This window comes from Anolis carolinensis, chromosome 4 (genome assembly GCF_035594765.1).
Source record: "Anolis carolinensis isolate JA03-04 chromosome 4, rAnoCar3.1.pri, whole genome shotgun sequence".
NCBI lineage: Eukaryota > Metazoa > Chordata > Lepidosauria > Squamata > Dactyloidae > Anolis > Anolis carolinensis.
The window spans coordinates 37,269,761-37,292,954 of NC_085844.1; the positions used below are offsets into that span (position 1 = coordinate 37,269,761).

Below are 23,194 nucleotides of genomic sequence, written 5' to 3' on the forward strand. Positions count from 1 at the left end.
TTTTATTATTCTTACATATTTCCTTAATAAAGATATTAGATAGTTTTGGCCTCCATGTGTCGGTTCTTAGTGCTCTGTAGCCCTGGGCGTGACAGAAATGGAGATGAGCACCAACCCCCAGAGTCTGTCATGACTGGACTTATCATCGGGGGAAAACCTTTACCTTTTCTAGCTGCTACTTTAACTGATACACTACAACCCCTGTATCCACTGGGAGTACATCACTAGACTAAAAGCAAAGAAAGTCCCATCTATTCTGCTATATAAAATCCAGATTATCTGCTTTGATCTGGATTATATGGCAGTTTAGACTCATAGAGGTTGCTTCCAGACAGCAATTTAACATGGGAGAAAATGGGTTAAAGTAACCCGTTTTCTGCCACGTTGCTGTCTGTAAGGATGCCCAAAAGAAGCTGGCTTTCCCATGCATTGTCCCCATTGCCTGGTAAGTTCTTATGTTATTTTTAAGGCTTTAGAGGGGGATTTGGGGGAAAAGATGGGTTCCCTCTTTGCTTCTTTGGGCCCATGGGGCCCAAATAAGTGAATTGGGCTGCGTGGACTGACCCCTTGCTAGTGCCAGGACTACCTGGGGGTCGGTCCCCACAGAGCCCATTCTCCATTAGAGCCGGGTCTTTCAGGAAGATCCAGGTCTAATGGAGTATCAAATGAATTCAGGACAAAGCAGGGTTTTCCTGCTTTGTCTTGAATTAATTTGGTTTTACCGGAGACATCATTTGGATGCCTCCAGTAAAACTGTGTAATCTCCCATGTTATGGGCCCTGTCTGGATGGGATGTTAATCTAGTTCAAAGCAAATAATCTGGATTATTTGCTTTGATAATCTGGATTATATGGCAATGTAGATCCAGCCAAAGACACAGAAAAGGTAAAGGTTTCCCCTTACATCATCCAGTCATGTCTGACTCGGGGGGGGGGGGGTGCTCATCTCCATTTCCAAGCCAAAGTGCTTGCATTGTCTGTAGACGCCTCCAAGGTCATGTGGCCGGCACAATTGCATGGAGTGCTGTTACCTTCCTGCTGGAGCGGTACCTATTGATCTACTCACATTTGCATGTTTTTGAACTGCTAGGTTGACAGAAGCTGGGGCTTACATCAGGAGCTCATCCTGCTCCCCAGATTCGAACTGCCAACCTTTTGGTCAGCAAGTTCAGCAGCTTAGCAGTTAAATCTGCTGTGCCACTGGGGGCTCCACACAGAACATCACAAATAAACAAGTCATAGGCACTTGTTTATTTCCTATTTGTTTAAAAAGCCCATTGCATTTCCAGTCTTTGTCAAAGTTGGCCTTTATAGACTACACTAAAAATGCAAATGAGCATTAAGATGTTCATTGACTCATTGGGCCTTCTTTTTCTTTTTTGCCCAATTTATCTGTCAGAACTGTTGGAAAAATAAAAGGGAAATACTAAGCATGATTGGAAAACAGGAAGATAAAATGTAACAAATCATAGAAAACATATTTGTATGAATATTCTAGCAGTCTCAATATTGCAAAAACTGCTGGACTTTAAAAAATAATTTTTTAAAAATAAATAATCAGGTGAATATTGAGACAAATATTTTATTAAATGAACACTGGAAACAATTTATTAATGAAAATCTACCAGCTGATCATATTACGGAATTCTGAACAGTATTTATAATTACGTTTTTTACATGTTTTATAGTGCCATCATCCATTGGTTTACACAAAACTAATACCTACTGAGTTTCCTGTAGCCCGACATTTTCATCCAGTGTCACTGTTAGCGAAGCAACATTCCCTCTCTAATAATAAAATGCATTATTTCTATTATTATCTATACTATTTTAATGAAAGCTGCCTTGACAGCTTTTGCATTTCTGCTAGGGTGAGTGTGGAATCTGTATATATACAACCAAGAGAAAACACGGGGACACACTTAACAATGAAAATATGTTTTCCTTCCATTTTCTGAGTAAACTCCACAGAAACCTACATAAATGGCATATAAAGCTTTTATGAATCAGGCCTGAGGCGATACGTTTAAGTGGTCCCTGCTGCATTTGCACAAACAAACAGTTGCACAGTATATTAAAAACTGCAATAACGGGCAAATAGCTGTAAAATATTAGCATGATTTCATTTGCAAGGAGGCTTCTTTCCCCGGTTTGCCCGACAACCAATTTTGAGGAAATGACGCACGTGTGTCACAGAATCGCTTGTATCTTGGGTGAGAATGGATGTGAGGGGAGGGGGGTGATAAGAAGGAGTATTCTGCTTTGCATTGGATTATTTTTTTAATGCATGTCAAAATAAAACCTTCGCAAGGGGGGTAGGGAGAGAGAAAAGATATTGAATTGCTGCTTATATGAAATATTTCACACAGAATCCTGCTTGTTATCAATTAATTCAACTTGCTTCCTCATCAATTCTCCCCGCCCCCAAGTCCTGATGGTTTTATGACCTAGACCCAGGCGATCCCCTTAGGCAGTCCATCTGATAATTGACACATTTCCTAACTCTGGATAGTGATGCCCAAGTCATTGCTTTCAGGCCTGTGACTCCAGCTTATTGGCATCTGCAGTGGGGGTTCCTTTTATCCCTCATACATCAGAATACACTGACAGCTCTCCCAAGCAGGGACCGAGCGGATCTCTCCCTCAGGAAAATGTATGCAAACACCTCCAGAAAATTGTACTGGTTGCCAAGCATCACGACGGTGACATCTTTATGATAAACACAGTATGCAGAAGAAGGCCTAATAAAAGAATAACAAATTATTACATCCAGAGGGCAATTTTACAAGATTAACTGGTGTAATAAATTATTGCCTGAGTCAGAAATGCTTGCCTTACCTTTTAAGGTATTTCACAGTGCTGTAGAAATGAGCTCGCCTATAAAAAAAGAGAGGAGAAAGAAGGGAAGGAAAACAATACAGAATGCAGAGCAGAAAAGAGTATACTAATTCCTGCATTTTTCTAAGGCCAGCCATGATAGCAGTGTATGGTATTTGGCTGTCTGTATGCATGCACTTGTTGTAAAATAGGGTTATGCATATAGAGTTCGTGCCAAGATGACTACATTTGTCTCCTCCCCTCCCTTCTCCATACAGCTGCTGGATGTTTAGTAGCAGGGCAATCTACATAATATCAATTTGAACAAAAGCCTGTAGTGCTTTATTTCTAAAACTATTTTTGTGCATGGAAAAGAAAGTGCCAGGAGCCAAATATATTTCCAACTAATTATCAAATATTTGATTCCACCCCCCCCCCCCCACCATTTTTTCTTTTTGTTCCTCTATGCTTTCAAGGAAGCACAAAAGGCTGGCCTCCTGTTCCTTTCTCTCCACGACCCCACAACACACACTCTCCTTTTCTCTTTCTAACTGGCAGCAGCAACTCTCAAGTTCTTAAACACATACATGCATGCACTTTCTCTATCACACACACAAACACACGCTGGTATATCTCGCCTTTCAATTTTGAAAGAACATATTTCCTGTTTTCTTTTTAACAGGCAGGTTTTTTTGGTTTTTGTCTTTTTTGTCTAGGAAATGACATTCGTAGAAAAAAAAAAGAACATTATGTCCTATATGTAAAGGAATATCTATGTGCTATTTTTACACAGCCGGCAGTGAAAGCTCAGATTTGCATTTTGGCTGTAAATGAAGGAGAAACTTGTGGGGGTTTTTTTCCCTGTGGTTATTCCAGTCACAGTCCCAAGATTTCCCACAACCATAAAAAGACACAGCCTGCATCCAGAATTCAAAGCCCGTGGCTGTTTTGTAATTCATCATAAATTCTCATATGTTACAGTGGCACATCACATTAATAGGATAACACAGCGCTACACTCATAAGCCATACACTCTTTTCCTGCTGGTTATGGGGTCCTATTTTCCAGTGTCATCAATTAGGATGAAATGACTTCTTTATGACAACAAACCAGTTCTTTGGTTTTCCAAAGGGCATGCACTCAACTTAGGGGGAAACAGTCATGCATTTACATATAGAAACGGGCACATCTGTTTGTTTTAGGATGCTATGCTGAATGGAGATTTTACCCTATAGCCACCAAATAAACTTTCCCATGTTTGGCTCTGTTTCAGTAATTCAGGCTAAAAGATTTATTTTAGCATGGGCCTTCATGCATTATCATCTACTCTCTTAGATAATGTCAGGCAGCAACTAAAAGAAGTATCATATGTTGGTCATTTGTTCAGAGTATAGGGCCTGAAAGTAGATCCTGGAAAAGTAAAATCAATTCAGATTTGCGGAGACTTGTTGGTATTGAAAGAGTCAATTTATGTGCGTTTGAAAATGGCAAACTTCTTCCTAAAATTCTGCAGTGGGCTAGCAGATTAATGAGAACTACTTCTTACCCAATTTGCCAGTGAGAAAAGATCTCATTCTGCAGCATAGGATTGTCTTCAGGAGCATCAAAGATGTCATTACTGCAGCCCTGTGCTTAGATACAATGAAAACACAGGTCACACATAAGAAGTAGGAGCCGTCTCCAGAGAGGAAGAGAATAGCTATACTGTCCTGGCATGAATCCCCTCTTGAAACTGTATGTGATATTAGCTGTTATCTCTTTTCTGTCGTCCCCCCCCCCCCCCCCCAAAAAAAAAAGGCTTAAGAAACCTGACTGGGAAGCAAAACACAGTTTTGGAGAGTTTCTAACATGTTTTGGAGAGTTTCTCTGTGAAGACATACTCATTTTTGGTGTGACCAGATCATGGACAATTCTGCATCCCCACCCACCAAGCTCCATGTCTATATCAAAACAGTACTTTTAGTGTGAAAAATGTATCTCCCCCAGAGCTCCATAATTTTTGTACAAAAAAGTGTGCATTTCTGCACAATTACAATGTGAGAATGTCAGGAAAAACTGCAGATTTTTTTTCCTGACATAGCAGAGATAACATTGTTGAAATTATGCATCTTTGCATGTAAGGAAGAAATAGTTAAATAATCAAACATCCCTACGTGGAACAATATGAGATCTGCAGCTCACAAGAAGATAGCAATTGGAGGTTTTATTGTCATGTGAAGTACATGGCTGGCCCTGCGGAAATTGGTAATAAATCTCTTGATGAGTTATAAGAAAGCATATCTCTAAATTGTAGACAACTATTCTGACTTTTGAGATAAACCCACTTTCAGTTACCGGATTGGAGACCGTAATGAGGAAGCTAAAAGGACGTTTCTCTCACTATAACAGAGCAGATAATATATTCTCCGACTTTTTTTTAATTACCATCAACCTGGGTTTGACTTATGGGAACCCTGTAAATCTCTATTGTCAACTCCCTACAAGATCCTGAAAACTCAGGGATCTGGCTTCTTCGAATTGAGTCTATCCCAATAGGGTTGCCAGCCTTATTCTCCATCTTCACCAGACGGCACCTGCAGATACATGATTACTATTATGATTTCTAAAGCACAGGCTGATTTCCTTCTGAAACTCTTTGGTGTGCTACATTAAATAAATGTGTATTGCAATACAATCCCTAATATCTTGTGCTTTTATGATAATGTCTACCTGTCCTTGGATCATGTTTCTCATATTCCATGTACCTGTTACTTAATTATGCATCTTTGGATGCCTTTACTTTTCCTACCATGGTCATCTTCTGGCCTTTTTAAATGCCTCTGCAGGAAAATAGTGGTTGTGGTCAGGGATGGCTGGCCCCAATTTATACTTGAGATTATCATTCATGGATCTTATAAATATAAAAGGGTAATGAAATTTCGGCCTAGGACAAAACAACAAAACTACATATCCCAGAAACACTAAACTTGGCAGCACAACCCCTCATCCATGCCTCTACGTTCATACAACAAAAATAAAAGAAAAATAAAGTCCTAATTAGAGGGAGAGGAATAATTGTTTTTATCCAATTGCTGCCAGTTAGAAGGCTAAGCTCTGCCCACTTGGTCTCCTAGCACCCCACTCAGCCCAGGGGACAGGCAGAGTTAGGCCTCACTTAGGCCTCTTCCACACTGCCTATAAAATACAGATTATCTGATTTGAACTGGATTATATGGCAGTGTAGACTCAAGGCCCTTCCACACAGCTATATAACCCATTTATAATCTTATATTATCTGCTTTGAACCGGATTCTCTTGACTCCACACTGCCATATAATCCATTTCAGTGTGCATTTTATCCAGCTGTGTAGAAGGGGCCTCATACTTTGCCACAGCAACACGTGGCCGGGCACAGCTAGCATATTATATATAGATGGTAGTTAACCCACAAGCTGGAGAGTGTTCAGGATCTCTAGCCCAAGGACATGAGAGAAGGCCTGGGTCACACTTACTGGATCTTAATATTGTGTAGAGACCATAAGTTTTCATCAACACCAGAAAAAAAAAAACCCACTCAAAACCTATTAGGAGTTTAGCAAGCGAACTAGGGCAAAACCCCTATGAGTTAAAATATTATATTTAAACACAAGGATGCATTATGGATTTAAATATTATATAGCTAAAATTATTACCTTTGTTATAAAAGAAATGACAATTCAACTTATGTGGAACAAAGTATGAGGGTTAGTGTAGCAGAAGCGGGAAACTACCAGGAGGTGGCTGAGCACAACAGTACAGGGACAGTCATTCAGAGCAGTAGGGAAAAGGGAGTTAAGAGCTGAATATAAACTTGTTTAAATAAAATTCTTTGGTTCTTATAATTTTTACCACATTCCTAGTAATAACTAACGCCACTTGAAACTCTCTAGGCCCCTATATAGTGTCATGGCATTAGTATTTGGGAGAGAAGTATTTTCACTTTAGAAGTAGAATGTTCACCATTATAGACATTAGAAATTAGTGATAATTTTCTTTCGGTTTTTGATAAAGAACTGACCAAATTTTGCAAATCTCTTCATGCTTACAAGAGAAAGGTTGGGAGTTAATTTTTAAAAGGCTATGGAACTGGCAGATTTGTGTATTTAGGCCTAGGATGTTGTCTGGATAACTTTCCAAAGTCTAACCTTAAAATTCTCTATGTTAAATCCTGTGAGTATTGGCTTAGGGTTGCCACTTTTTTAGGAGCCCCTCAACTTTAACCCTTGATAGATAAATAGATAGATAGATAGATAGATAGACAACCTCTTCCTTTTCATGCTAGAAAAACCACTGAAATTATATTGTACAAATAGCAAAGTTTTCAACTGCCGGGGAGTGGGGAGAGGGAATACTGTCATATTTTGTTTGAAGAATCATATAATGGAAGAGGCCACGTGGACCATCCAGTCCAACCCATTCTGCCATGCAGGAAAACATAAAGAACACACCAAAATGTCACAAATAATATGTTTGAGAAAGAAAGAACTTAGGTTTTTTGAAGATTCAAATGTGAGAGAAGGCAAAACTGATTTCCCTATCCCTATTCTATATGAATGGTTTCATGTGGTATAATGTGTATCCCAGAATTCAGGTCTGGCTGCTTCAGATACTTCATGGGCTCAGTGTGATTGCCTCTGGCAGTTGCAGCAGTCATGTAAATCATGAAGGCCAATTATCTACCTGCTTAATGGAAGTACCAGTAAGTCCAACATATACCTGTGTGAAATCTTGGCTTTCTTGTAGTCCTGCCTACAGCTCCTCAGATTCCCTCTGGGCCAAAACACATCTGAACCGAATAACTGAAAATTGAAGCTATAACAAAATAATCTTTGGATTACTTTACCACATGGCCAAGGGGTGGGTCATCTTGAGATTATTTTTATTAAGTGTATTAGCTCTTCACAGTAATAAAACCTGGGATAAGCTTTCATCCATAGGCTCTTCCATCCAAAATTGAGGCCTTTTAAGGAATCTGTGAATCAAATGAAAAAACTAAATGAATCACAAAAAACAGAGTTTCTTCCATTGATATAAATAGGTAAGGGAATGATACATGACTCTAGACTTTTAAGACAATTTTAAAAGATGTTCACTGCCTCTGAATGTTGGATCGACTGGGATGTTTTTTGCAGACAAATTCAAGCTGTGCAACATTTTTCCTTACAGACATTCACCTAGTACCAGCTTCACTGAGCTTCAGACACCAAGTTAAATCTAATTTATGTGGACTATTTCATGTGCTGATGCTTTTAATGATTGTTTGCAATTTTTACTGCTGCTACTGGATTTTATCTACAATACAGCTTTACAGTAATTTTATTGTTGTTTTCAGCTGGTTTTTATTGATCCGCTGCTTTTATTGAGTGTATTGTGACTTGCTAATGCTATTATGATATTTTATACTGTCAGTTCTGCTTGGAATCCACCTTATGGAGGCTTTTCCAAAAATGCAAAGGTTAGATAAAAGCATTCTCAAAAATGTGTCAAACCAAAAAGTAAACAAATCAAATATTTGTCAGTTTATATTATGTAATGTTTAATGTTAAAAAACCCCCAAACAAATAAAAATGTTTGGTTTTGGAATTCAGCTCCAAGAAAGCATACTCAGCATAGGCAATGGTCAGAAATTCCTAAGATTAAGCTCCAAAATGCTTGGAAGTTCAAAGATTGAGAAAAATTGTGGCACCAGAACTGAACACAATATTTCACACACGTGATTGAGTGAGAGAAAAAAAGATGTTGTTAGTCTTATTTTGGACCATTTGTAACATACTGACTGCTGACTCCATCCATACCTAATACCCTGTAAAAAGTCCATGGATCCTCCTATTTTACTGATCCGTTTTATTTATCAATTTATTTTTTTATCTCAGGGATCATACTAGCAGTGCCTTGGACAACTTTAATCCATTTTCCTGTCTCTATTTAAAATCTAGAATCTTTGAAGATAAAATCCTGAAGTTTGTAGTTTGGTGAGGCACCAGCATGATTTGGCAGAGATGGCTGAAGACTTTTTAAAAACTAAAACCAGACACTTCTTCTTGAATACTAACTAAAAACACTATTTCTGATTTTGGAATGTCTACCATGGTTTTCCAATAAAGTGAATTCTTTTTTTTTCTTCACTTCTTTCACTCTTCATTTAGATTTTCATCTTTAAACTTGTTACTAAAACTAGAATAGCAACCAGAAATGATCTGTCAAAAGTTTAGGTCTCTTGTCCAATGTCCCACTAAGATATGATTGCCACAGACCTATATGTAATTTTTTATTTGCTTATTTATTGGGAATGGATGTGGGTAAGTTTAGAAAAGCCCATCAAGATTTATGGATAAAAGCTTTCTCTAGATTTTATTTTGCCCCTGCTGAAAAGTACCCATTTTGAATCTTAGAAGGCACTCAGTTCACTAATAAATAATTTACAGCACCTGAGACACATATGAATGGCTTTTCTACATCAATATCAATATTGATGCATCCATATAAAAGACAAATTCAGACTTCCACAGGTGTTTACATAAGATGCAAGATAGTGTGCATAACATTTATATAAAGTTTTATTTATTCAGATGCTGAATAAATTCACAAACACAGATGTCACCGACTAGTACTGGTTTATGTGGAATCTATAATGTTACTACCTTCCATATTACTTGGCAGAAAAGCAGAATTTTGTTTCCAGTCCATCAATACTTTAATGGACCATTTTACCATGCATCAAATAGAAATGAATGCAATTAACAAAAAAAAAGTAATAAAATATACAATGAAAGATAGTATGGCTTAATTCTTAGATTTCCTCCAATGACGAGCTTTAAAATTTTGCTACCTATTTGCCGAACACTGAAAATAGGTGCTAATCGTATTTCCCACTATGCTGTTATTGCAGAAATAGTATGATGCAATAATACTGGATAAGCACATGAATGAAATTGTGGCGTAGGTTACTGATTCCCAAACTTTGGTATTCCAGATGTTTTTGACTGCAGGTCCCAGAATTTCTGACTGTTGGCTAAGCTGGCTGGGGCTTCTAGTAGATGAAGTCCAAAAATGGCTGGAGGACTAATGTTTGGGGATCATTACTGTAGGCAATTCATCCACGCCTACCCCAACACCCCCCCCCCCTTTCCATTCTTAATCCTACAGATTCTGGGCAGGTTTTCCAGTGGGTTCAAGTAGCTATGGGTTAGGAATGGGTGTGTGAATTTATCAACTTGAACTAATTCACTTATTATGGTTCACCAACCTTACATATGGACCATAATGATTGATATTACATGCAATCACACAATTTCATTCCTACTGCACACTAACACATTCATATGCTATTGCAATGGTGACCATGCAACCAATCGTATGCTTTGACTAGATAATTTATCCAGCTATGGGGATGAGATCTGTGTATATTATACTTAGTTCCAGAACAAACATACTGCATGAAAAAGAGAATTCATATAGAGAGGGGCTGCTGGAAAGGGCAACAAAAATGTCATTTCAATATCAAAGCAGTGTGCATATTAAGGAAATCTACTCTCTTCCGAAATGCACAATGCCTGGGACACAGATCTAAGGAGGCACTTGGTAAAGACGGTTGTCTTAAAAAGAAAAAGGGAAGGAAATGCCTCACAATCAACAGCTATTCATGGGGAAATTGTACTCAAGAAAAAAGATAGCTCATCAGCAGATTTCTTATCAGCTCCACAGGCAGTTCCTATAAACGCAGCTGTAGCTGGAAAGCCAACTTCAAAAACCGAGGAATACCCAGTCACTATCCTTCGGTATATGTCAGGTTGAGAAGGAAGGAATTTTAATCTGTAGTGTAGCGTAGTAAATATATCCCACAACCAAACAAGACAAAGAGCTATCCATTGAAGCTTTATAGATGGCCACTAACTATGGGTGAATGAGTTTAAAATACCTGGGATTTGCCACAGAATATGATTTACCTGTGAGTACAAGCACTACTCCAGAAGGACTTAATGTACCATTCTGAGACAGTCTTACATAAGGAAGGGATTTTAAGAGTCTGTTCCAGATCCTTTTAGCTCCCCCTCTCCAAAAAATACAGAGATGTGGAACAACTCTACCACATTAGACACCAACATCTGGTAGTAGAAGTGTTCTGAGATTGCTACACAAATTTACACATCTTCAAGATGAGTCAGAGAACTCTACAGCTTGCTGAGAATGGGTAGAGATGGATAACTAGACTTTAAAACCATCACCCATATAAAAACTAATTGCCACTAGCCCTGAGATTTGTATCCTCACCTTGCAATTCAAATCACCAATGTCCAGTTAATTCCTTGGATCTGGCCATCCTGTTAGCAGTCTTCATAATTAGCAAATACATTGCTGGAATTATAAAAGTCCTGTCTCCATCTCAGGATGTCAATAATACCAGCAAATATTAATATTCAGTATTCATTATAAATATTTAATAGGAAGGGTGTGGGGTAATTATTTACCCTAATCTATCTCCTTCCTGCTGTTCACAAATGACCAGTCTAAACAGCTGCTATGATAACCTTTGATCAAAATCTTGAAAACAATTGTTCCCTGATGACAGCTAGTTTTATTGGTGAGCCAATTTGAGTGATGAATGGAAAAACTAATGTTATACCTTTCTCTCTGTTTGTAATCTGGTTGATCAGGAATGATAGAACCATATGACAAACCACTAGAAATACAGGGCAAGCTGCACCATGAAACAGAGTGTGGCAAGCTCCTCAAGTAGTAGATCATGGTGGCAAACCATGGACCATGGTATTGCAGGACAAGAGATGTAGATGTCGCATGGTTTCTTCCATAAACCCTAAATTAGACTAAGGGCCCTTCTACATTGCTATATAAAATTCAGATTATCTGCTTTGAACTGGATTATATGGCAGTACAGATTCATACAATCCAGTTCAAAGCAGATAATGTAAATTATTTGCTTTGATCATCCGGATTATATGACAGTGCAGAAGGGACCTAATAGAGCAATGGAAGTACAACACAGCTGTCAGACCAGCTTGTTTTTGTACATGATATGAAGGAATATAAAATGTCTATGTCAGTCCTGAGAAAGTAGATTACTTTCTGTTTAGTGTTTTGAACAAATTCTAATCAGGCAGGACTGGAAACTTTCCTAGTGCTTCAGTTCCCAGAGTCTCCTATTTTAGGAAGTGAATGCAATTAAATAGTCCCTAAAATGAGTTTGTATTTATATCTTAGATTATTACCCTTCTGAAGAATTCCTTCAAGTTATATAAATGCTGTCCCCACACTTTATTTATTTATTTCACTATTTTCTAATTTCATTTTATTTTCAGAAGTATTTATAAGCCATTTTAGGACAAAAGTCCTCAAAAAAACCACATATATAAATAAACCGAGACAGACAATGCAATAAAACTAAATCATAATTAAAACGAACAGCAATACTTATATATTTCAGCCCATTAAAAGGTTGTCATATCCTAATTAGTACTTACCAAGATAGGGGCAAATACCAAGCCATATTATCCATTCTCTTTTAATGTTGGGAGAGCTTGGAAAAAAAATACTTGTTAAGCTTTCTTTAGATTTCAGCTCCCAAAATCTTGCAACTAGCATGAGGAATTGCTGTAGTGATTCTGGGAATTGTGAACCAAAAAGTAATATTTCAAATTCTGCTTTTCGGAAAAAGTTCACACTAAATGAACTCTTCAATATGACAAGCAAAAGAATGCAATACTATGAACTTTCTGACTCTTTACAACAAAATAACCATTGTCAAATGATATTTTCAGAACATAAAAATAGAATAAAGGGATCACCAGAAATGTGTGGGAACTAGAGCAGCTCTTGTGATGGTGTAGATTCGTAAAATAGAATCTACACCATTGGAGGTGCTGTATTTTTGAGTATCAGTTGCTGGGTGGGGACAACAGTAGGGGCAGACAAGTAATTTCTTGTGGGGTCTCAGAAGTATCAGGCTGACCACAGTGGTCTATTCCAGCACTGGTTTTATTTTCTTAGATTCTTGTGTTAATTAAAACATCTGTAAAAATTCACACACTGTACATCCAAGAGATCTTCAGTGTTATTACATCTACATCTGTGCACTATCCAGAGCATTCTAATTCTCTGGGGACATATTATTTGTACCTTTTGAAAATTCTCAGCTTCAGTGTTTAATTTTCTCTGTATATTATCTCTTTTGTAGAAAGACATCTGGTTTCAGACCTGCTCGCTTGCTTGAAAGTTCTGTTGAAGTATCTACAGTAAATTATTTCCAGGGCTTTCCTTTGAGGTCAGGGCCTCACAAATGGTTTTAGAAACTTGATTAAAACATTATATTTTCCAATTGGCCCAAGGGCAATAAGAGTATATTTCTCTTCCAGAAATTCTTCAAATTCACAGTTCTAAACTGGGATCCATGATCTAGTCTCCCACTGGACTAAAAGCTGTTAACAAGAATTAAATTGCCAATGTTGAAGGAAAACGCCCACCCAGACAATTATAAACACAGGAACATACGACAAGCTCTGCTAGATCGGACCTTAATACTATCTAATGAAGCATTCTATTCATGCATAAACTGGTGGTTACATGCATATGAAGAATTCATAAAAAGAACCTGGATCAGTCCTACTAATAATTCTCAGAAACTTGTATTCAGAGGTTTGATGCCTCTATGCATCCTGAAAGTCTGAAAGCATAGAAATGCACAACTGCAGTGGACCCCCAGGGTTATGTAGTCTAACTCCTTGACTATGCAGGAATCCACAGCTAAAACTTCACTGCTGGATGGTCTTCTCACCTCAAATACTTCCAGTGATTGCAACCTTAATGTCAATTATAAGAAGATTGAATTGTAGATGATGACTGAGTCTCAGTTTTGGGAGAAAGGGGAGAATATAAATAAAATAATATAGTACAATGATATTGCTGTAACTGTGGAACCCATAATTTCATTTACCTATGTCTGAGAATAAATGGTTTCTCTAGCAATTTCTAGGTCTGCCAGGGAGATTATACCAGGAAGAGAACTCCACTTCTACCTTCATTGAACTCCTATCTTAACTGACAACAAAGTAAAATCGGAGACAAACTGTAGATCCGTGACTCTAAGATCATCACTCTTCTATTCTTCAAAGAGAAGCTTGCATTATATATTTTCTGCATTTTGGTTGCCCAATAAAAGTAATATTCTTTTGTAGAGTTTGTATTTTGTTGCATTTTACTGTATGGCCAGCATGGCTAGCCCTGAATTTGAATTTTGCTACAGCAGGGTAAATTGACAGGTGTGAACAAATAGACTGGTACTTACTTCCGTAAGGCTTTTACTTACAGCAATGGTAAAATTCTTTTATTTGAACTACAATGGATAGGTTTTAGACGTTTCCCCAAAACTTTTGGTACAGGGATTTCTTGAGAAATTCATAGGAAATAGGTAGCTTTGATCAAAATGGAAGTTACTTTTCCCTTGCTAATGAGTTGATATTTTATTACCATTTTGGTTTCTCATCTTTGCTGTACTGAAAAAAGGAAAGCTATACAGAAAACTAGACCCAACACATTATTACTAGACAAGAATTAGAAAATGTGGAACCCTGCATATGAGTTGGACTACAAAGCCATTCTGGTTGGGGAAAAATGGGAACTGTGGGCTAACATGTCTGGTTGGTAACAAACCTATGATGGTTTCATAGGGCTGCCAAGATGTATATCCAATTCAGATGTGCCTAGAACACCTACTTATGGCATATGTATAATTCATGTTAGTTTAGGATTCAAACATATAGCTGTATTAATCTGTAATATTTGTATGCAGTAGGATCTTGTAGCAGCTTTGAGACAAACAGAGAGAAAGAAATGGAAGCATAAACCTCAAAAGTCATTGTCTATGAACATTTATGCTACTATTTCTTTTTCTCAGTCTCAAATATGCTACAAGATCACTTTGCATTGTGCTTGTTCAGAATGTTTTTGTATCTTACACATTCACAAGATCACAAATGTGGTCCACTAAAGCAAGGGCTTTTTTGTGATTTGCTGTAAAAATGTCTTACAGATTGAGGAAATGTCTTCCTTGAGAGTCCTGATTAATTTTCTCTCTAATGGATTTTGGTGAGCCATGGAAACATTTTCCTTGTATTTTGTAAACCTTTATTTTTATTTACATTTTCTCCCGCAACTACTAATAAAGTATATTGATTTGGATCGAAATGTTACCTATGTGATTTTGTATTTTAGTCATTGTGAACTGCCTTGATGGCCTAGTAGCATTTGTTTCTATGTGAGTAAATAAATAAATAAATAAATAAATAAATAAAGGGTTATCTTTGAAGGGATGTCTGATAGCATTTTAGTTCATTCCTGACCTCAGTAAGCATATTAGCAATACAGCATCAATGCAATTTTGCACAGGTTTTTCAAATATCCTTCATGTTATAACAGAGCTTTGCTTACTTTCTCATTATCCCTTTCAGCAAAATAACGAGATGGATAGATAGATCAGGAGTTGCAGCCTTCTGGGATTTTCTTTGAAAGTAGAATTTCATTTCTATTGTCACTATCATTACTTGTACTTGTATTATTTCAGTTCTTGTCTTTGGTGAACAGAACTATAACCACTCTCCTCTGACCAGAACATTTTCATATTTCCTTCATTTTTGATTGGAATACATTTGGTCTAATTAGAAATATGAAATCAGGGATGGATGATGGCAACCCCAGAACCTCACTTCAAACACTATTACTGGCATTTCAGGAAGAGGTCAAAGAAATAAACGACCACTCATTAGCCCGAGGCTATGAATGATCTACCAACCATACAGAAAATTGTCAGCCCCTCTGCCTTTTGTCCTCAAGGAGCCAGTGTATTAAACTAATTGTTAAATATAGCGAGCAGATTGACAGCTGAATAAGGACCTACTTTGACATATGTAAAATAACAAAGTCTATGAGGATTTTATTGAAATGCTACTCTCACATACTCCTTCTTTCCGCCCGCCTATATGGACATCTGTGTGCTTCATGAAAGATCTCTAGATCCTAGATAAAATGGACTTTTAAAAGATATCCTAGGGCATGTTTGTTAATTGGGACAATGAACAGCCATGTTTGTTTGAGAGAAGATGGACCAAAAAGAATTGCAAAAGAAAGCTGAACTTAAAAACAAATAGCATACATTGATCTTTAAGTGCTTGGGGTGGTTTACGCTTTATGACATAAATGTTGTTTGTTTGAATTATTTGTCAATAAAGAGATGATAATATAGGGTGGTTGTGCTGGGTCTAAGATTTAATGCTGTATAATAGGTCTATTTTCTTGTTTGCTGGGGATTGTAATGCTCTTAATATTCTTTTTCATTGTTATTAGTATATTGACTATTTTGTATTCTTTACATCCTTCTCTCTTTGCATCACACACACACATACATGCACATGCACACATGCACCATTCCCTTAGTAGACCCATCTCACATGCCATAACCATTCAACCATAAGAATTTTTTTGCTACATGCTAGGTACTGAGAAACTGCTGAGAAACACAATTTTCACACAGAGTTCTCTTTGAATTCTTTTCTTTCAACATTTTGTTGTCAAAGATCTTTCCAAGGTATCATTCTTCCTGTAATAATTGTTAAATAATGCTGAAATAGATAAAATACAACAATTTCAAATGTATATTTATTGAATTCATTTTTTCTTCCTAATCATATAGATAGCAAAGTAAACAAAAGAGGGGTGTATTGCAAGTACCTACATTTGTTGTGTGATATTTTTAATTGTGCCTGATTAAAACAGATGTAGTACTAACTGTATTAATAAAATCATTTATTAGCTAGGCATCATTCTGATCATTCTGAACAGTACATTCACATGAAGTCATTCATATCTGTTTTATTATGTTTTTATATTAATCTGAAACATACATAGTATACATATGCATAGACAAATTTACATTCCTAAATGTCTTCATGCTATGCCATTTTGACAAAATTTTAACTTAGTAGCACACATGTTTGTATACATTTTGGCTCATGCATTTTGGTATATTTTCAGCCCAGAATAGTGTTTTAAAATTTGGTGAAGTGAAAAGAATAATAATGGTAATTTTATCTGATTATAAGTGAGGTGTGAAGAAAACCCTTAAGCATCCTAATGACAATATTGATAATTTAAACTGTGATCATATGGTCAGTTAGCTAGGAGTAAACTCACAGAATTTGGTGGGGCTTATTCCTGAAAAGACGTGAAGAATTAGACTCTCAGTGTCTAGACAATGAGTTCCTGGATTTTAAAGCACAAATATCAGCATATGTGAATATGAATAGCAATGTTTTCACACACAGAGATTACTCACACATTGAAAGCATCAATGGAAAACTTATGCTTGATATGTGGCATACTGGATTTATGCAGGAGTAAGCAAGCTGCATACTAAGAAACTTCTGAATACTCACTGGGGGGAAAGGAGGGCATGGATGAGCAAAAGCAATACATTCTGAGGAGCCAAGTCCCAGCAGTTATGGTAAGCTAAAATGCTTGCGAGTGTCTTCAATCCCTTGAAGAATGGATTGGGGCGATAAGAAGGCTACCTATCCTGGCATATTCCAGTTCATACCTAGACAGGTTTTTAGCACCAAACCCATTATAGTGCTTCCTGTAATAATGCCCTTATTCTGAAACACTGTCTACCTACAGTCAGAGAAAATGCATTGGATATTTCCTTACATATTGTTCTCAAAAGTATTGTTGGCATATATTTGCCAATGAAACATACAGTTGCTTTCTGAAGTCTATCAATAAGCCAGTCTTTTAAACTTTTTGTTCAGGGTTTCCTGAAGATATGGGAAGATCTGTTTGATATAACCCATATCATGGGCTTGATTCAACAGAAAAAGCAGCAAGGTACCACTTAGCATTTAAAGCTTCCCCACACTGAAAGTTGCTTGCAGATTTAAAAGAGGTCATTTTAAGCATGTTTTGTTGCATAATCTATTTCCCTTTAGGATTGGCCACTAGGATTTTAGGACAAATACTCACACATGTATTGTCCCTGGAAAATAGAGGTTTTTTAAGACATCAAGACATTACATTTGAAAAAAGTCAATCTTATTTATTTATTTACCATATTTATATCCCGCCTTTCTCACCCTGCAGGAGACTCAGAATGGTGTTAGAAAAAGGCAGTCATTTCATGCCAAATAACATACATTGAATAAAATAAACAATTGCATTAAAACTAACAAGTTAAAATATATCTCAACATTAAAACCAGAAACCAACTAATTAAAAACCACATACTCCAAAATCGTAATCCAAAGCCATTCCAATTGTCATTGCACTATTCCGTATTTCTTTATTGCACTGCAATTTACTGTCCAAAAGCTTAGTCCCATAGCCACATTTTTACTTTTTTTCTGAAGATCAGGATGGAGAAGATCTAATTTCGCAGGTGAGGGTCATCACTGAAAAGGTCCTGTCTCTCTTCAAGCCTTTTTGTGGAAACAATATATGCAGAAAACAGTGCATTTTAACCAGAACCACAGGAGTCACCTAGATCAGCTGTTTATTGATGGAGACATCCAGATGATCATAGTTGTGTTTCCATCTCTTCCTAACATCAATTCAGAGTGACATTCCACTGACAGTGCTTGAGAATCATGGACAGTTACCTGGGGAGTAGTGCACAATGATTAGGATCAAATACTTTAGAGGTGGAAAAAGAGGATGAGGGGATTTAAAAAATCTCCCCTATGTACACCTGTTTCTTTTCTGCTCTTCTTAGCAGCTGCTCATTGGTGGCAGGCTGCAAAGTCAGGGAGGCCATTTTGACCTCGCCAGTGGTGTGCATCCAGCTGGTGCAGCTGATCAATTGAATAATATGTAACTACAGCACTGGGAATCCTGATCTGGATTAACTTGGCCTAAATGCATTCTATTGGGTCATGGGAACAGAAGCTTTAGCATGGAAAGACTTTGAATTCACACAGCAGCAAATCTCAGGAGGTATCTTTCTTTCTATTCGCCCCAGTCACGGTCACAGAAGAGAATTTCAGGGTATGAAGAAGGTTCTCTCTCTGATAAATAAAGCACAGCTTAAATTGCAAAAAAAGATAGCAAAAGATTATTCCACCAGCTTCTGAGTTCAGTTAAATAGGTACATATGACACAAAATAACTCCATTAGAGTCAATTGTCTAAACAGTGGATTGAATCCAGTCCTGTACATTTATACAATCCAGAGAACTACCTAATGGCTGAAACCACTGTTGCCTTCCTAACAGTAAGAGGGTCTGCCACCCCCTTTCTTTATGTCAGGGCAAACAGCAGAGGAAATGGCTTTATACACACTGGTACTATTAAGTAGTTTGCTTCTCATTTTACCCAGCTCCTTCCCTGAGAGCACAATAGAGACAATTAACCGGATTTCGATTAACTGCTTGAAAAATCACCACCTGCTCCCCCCCCCCTTTTCAGAGACACTTAGACCTTTTATTTCTGACCTAGATTTAGCAAGTACAACAGGAAAACTAGGCTAGATTTGTCACACTGAAAGTGAACCTGTAGCAAATTAATAGCACAGAAAGCCAAGTACCTGTTGAAAACCGCTTCCAATTGGTCAGCTGTTGCCAGTATTATGGTTTCATAGAAGTTCATAAGATCTGTGACGAACACACACACACACACACACACACACAAAGGGTTCGTTGGCTGGACACCAGAGCCTGCAAATGCCACATCACAGGGCAATCAAACATGCATTTTAAGAGAATGAAGGTGCATGGACACTTGACTACGTTGTTTAGACTTTTCTCTTCTTAGTTTGTGGTGAAATACTCAAAGTCCGTTCACTAGAAAGGCAGAGCCACCAAAGCCTGATGTACATTGTAAAATAAGAACAAACCAAATAAAACTTTCTGAATCCTCTTATAATCAATGGTACTTATCCTAATTATCCTTTTCTCATACACTTTTTCTGATAATCATCACTCATCCTAGTCTGAGTGATGATCAAACATAGCCACCACTGCTCCTTGACCATTTATCTCTTCCCTAACTCTACAATGTTGTATTTTTATATCCCTCTAACTTGTAATAAGTTTTTTTCCATATGATTACATCAAAGAGTTCTTTCATACTTCAGAACCACTGCCTATGTAAAGTTTTGTTGCACTCATGTGGAAAGTTAAAACAATATAGTCTACCACATATGCATTGGCAAAAATCCAGTAAGTCTAATCCTTCTGCTTGGTTTTCCTTTGGCTTATTTACCAAGAATATAGAGAATTACATCATCACCACTTCTTTTGTCACTAATGGCGTTTATAGAAGAATTTTTAGAAAGTCAGAATTTACGAAGACATGTGTGAGTCCACATGGGAACTAGAAACTGGGTTTAAAAGCTGAGTGGTCAAATATTTAGAAACTTGGAAAAGCTGGGAACTGTTGAGCCATTTGTTCTTTCCCTCTGTTATCGCAGAAGTTTCTGGGGTCCTTGGGGAGACTCTTTTGTGATTCACAGGGAGTCCTAATTGCTGTGGAAGAATGGTCATTAACCAAATGCTGAAACTCTGAAGGAAATAACAAAGTTGGTGGTTTTGCTAGACCTCACACTAGGTTTAAGACTGGGGGTGAGACTGATATAGGAATATTGTAACATCAGAGAGCTGAAACGGCTGAACTATAGAATAACAGGGTGTCAGATAAGCAAGGAATGCGGTCACATTTATACCCAGGGGATTCACGAAAAGAATTACTGTAATATGAAGTAGAATATACATGCAAATTTCAAATAACTAACTAACTAGTTGATATTTAGCAAGCATTGCATAATGCTAAATATGTGCTAGTGTGTGGGATATGAATTTAGATTGAAATGGGACCAGCAATAATATTTTCACCTACGTTTTACCCCTTACACCATATTCACCTTCATTTTTATAGTGCATTATACTGAGGCACATAAATACTTAATGTAATGCATCTCTCCACCATATATCAGATATCAGGTATCTATAAAACAATTGTATATTGTAAATTTATACAATGATAATAAAGTAAGCACTCTACTAATGTAACATTAAGAAACGACAGAAGCTAGTAAATGTGGAGTTGACATTTTAATAGCAATCATAGTTCTCCTTTAGCAGTGAGGCATTCCCTCATTGTCCATAGGAAGGTTTTCTCAAAAAAAAAAAAAAAGCAGGCTCCTATGTATACAGCTATATACGAATGGCTCAATGGAGTAAAATCAGAAGCAAAAGCAACAGGTATATTAATCATGATTCTCCTCCATCCACATGCTGTTGAGAAATTCAGAGATAACTACCTGAATCCTATTAGTCCTGACTAAAGTAACCCATTGAATCTACTGTTAAACAGAGTCTACTTGTCTGTAAATCTCCCTGATCCCATAGATCTATCCTAGCAAGATTCAAGGCTAATTGAATGGGAGTGTATTGCAACATTTAGGACTTTTTATGGAGCCATGAAATGTATCCTGCCTTGAGCCACTGTTTTAATTATATGTAGAATCATAGGATCTTAGAGCTGAAAAAGACTAAGGGCCATTCAGTCCAACACCTTGTCATGCAAGAACACACAGTCAAAGCACTCCCAACAGATGGTCATCAAACCTCTGTTTAAAAATCTCCAGAGAAAGAGACTCCATGAGAATACAAAGCAGCACATTCCACTGTCAAACATTCATTGTTTCATGTTTAATGACCTTAATAAATTTCCCTCATTTTTTGACCATCTTCTTATGCTGGCAAAACGGCCAGCAGAAGCCCATTTTCAAGTGTTGGGTGTTCCTCTGATTCCTGATAGAAGACAGCAGCAGAAAGTGGAAGAAACGGGGAACCGTCATGGGATGGCTGGCCATCCCAGAAGATGGATCTTGCTGAGGCAGGTCATGTCCCCACTCTTAAAGATGGGGACCACTTTCCTCTGCTCTCCCCTCCCCCTCCCCACACACATTTCCATTCTGCCCATGGGATAAGGTCTCTAATCTTCAGAGCAGCAGAAAATGAACTTGTCCCTTTCTCAATATGACATCTCCTTCTCATTTCTGCACTATGCATACCCAGTTCCCTAAGCCGTTCCTCCTAGAGCTTGGCTTCCAAGCCTTTGATGATTTTGGTTGCCCTTCTCTGGACATACTTCAGCTTGTCAATATCCTTCTTGAATTGTGGTGCTCAGAATTGGACACAGTATTCCAAGTGAGGCCTGACCAAAGCAGAACAGAGTTGGACTATGACTACTTTTGATGTAAACACTATGCTCCTATTGATGCAGCCTAGAAGCACATTGATTTTCTTGCTTACTGCATCACGCTGTTGACTCATGTTCAGCTTGTCATCTACTAAGTGTAGATTTTCTTCTACACAGCAAAAAATGTGCAGGAAACCAGAGTTTTAAAACCTCACCTTCATAGCCAGGGAGGAGGGGGGGATGTGTGGAGACTGCTTCTGAGATTGCAGATGGCACTCTCAGGAGTAGTCTCCACAGATGCTCCACTTCCAAAGATCCGGACCTTAGTGAAAGAGTCAGATCTTTGGAGGTGTTATTTTCATGTTTATTCTGAGCTCATCAGCATTATCATGAGACATTGTTTGTGCATCACATTTTAATGCAGTGCACATGAGGCCGAAGACTCCTAGATGAACTGTTTCTTTCACATGAACTGTTTTCAAGCCAGGTGTCATCTATCCTATATCTGTACATTTCATTTTTTCTGCCTAAGTGTAGTAATTTACATTTCTCCTTGTTGAAGTTCATTTTATTAGTTTTCCCAGCTCTCTAAGCTGTTAAAGTCAATTTGGATTCTGATCCTGTCCTCTGGAATATTAGCTGCCCCTCCCACTTGAATGTCATTGGCAATTTGATCAGTGGTCCATCTATTCCATTATCCAAGTCATTGATAATCAATTTAATTACATAAAATTAAAACAGGAGAAGGAAAGTATCAGCTGTTAATGGATTACTCCTGATGATGGGATACAAAAAGATTTGCATAGGCTTTAATTAATCTGCTTTTTCTGGGTAGCTCAAAACAGAGTCAAACAGGTACAGGTAAAAAACCAAGCGAAATCTTTACAACAAATCACAATCAAGTGATTATTGCATTTTAATACTACTGTTATTTTTCAAAAACACATAGGAGGGAAATACAACATCAGTTTGTTAAAAGACTTTCCGCCATAGTCAGTAACTGAAAATGTAAATTTAAATTGGTAGATTTAAATTGGTAAATTTAAAGTGATACATTTAATTTTAAAAGAACATGAATTTTTACCACCCATAATCTTGATGCATATTACTTGCAGTTCCAGTGTACATAATCACATCTTGATGTCTAGAGCTGGAACCAGATTA

At 37.4% G+C, this 23,194-nt stretch overlaps 1 long non-coding RNA gene across 1 annotated transcript; it reads right to left on the reverse strand.

Moving 5' to 3' along the window:
* Window positions 1-1,565: 1,565 nt before the first annotated feature.
* Window positions 1,566-21,801, reverse strand: LOC134298840 (uncharacterized). The gene is made up of 5 exons (XR_010005950.1): window positions 12,314-21,801; window positions 7,678-7,806; window positions 4,363-4,447; window positions 2,838-2,876; window positions 1,566-2,740 (listed from the first exon to the last, which is right to left on the reverse strand). It is a non-coding gene; the product is annotated as an uncharacterized LOC134298840 (long non-coding RNA).
* Window positions 21,802-23,194: the final 1,393 nt, after the last annotated feature.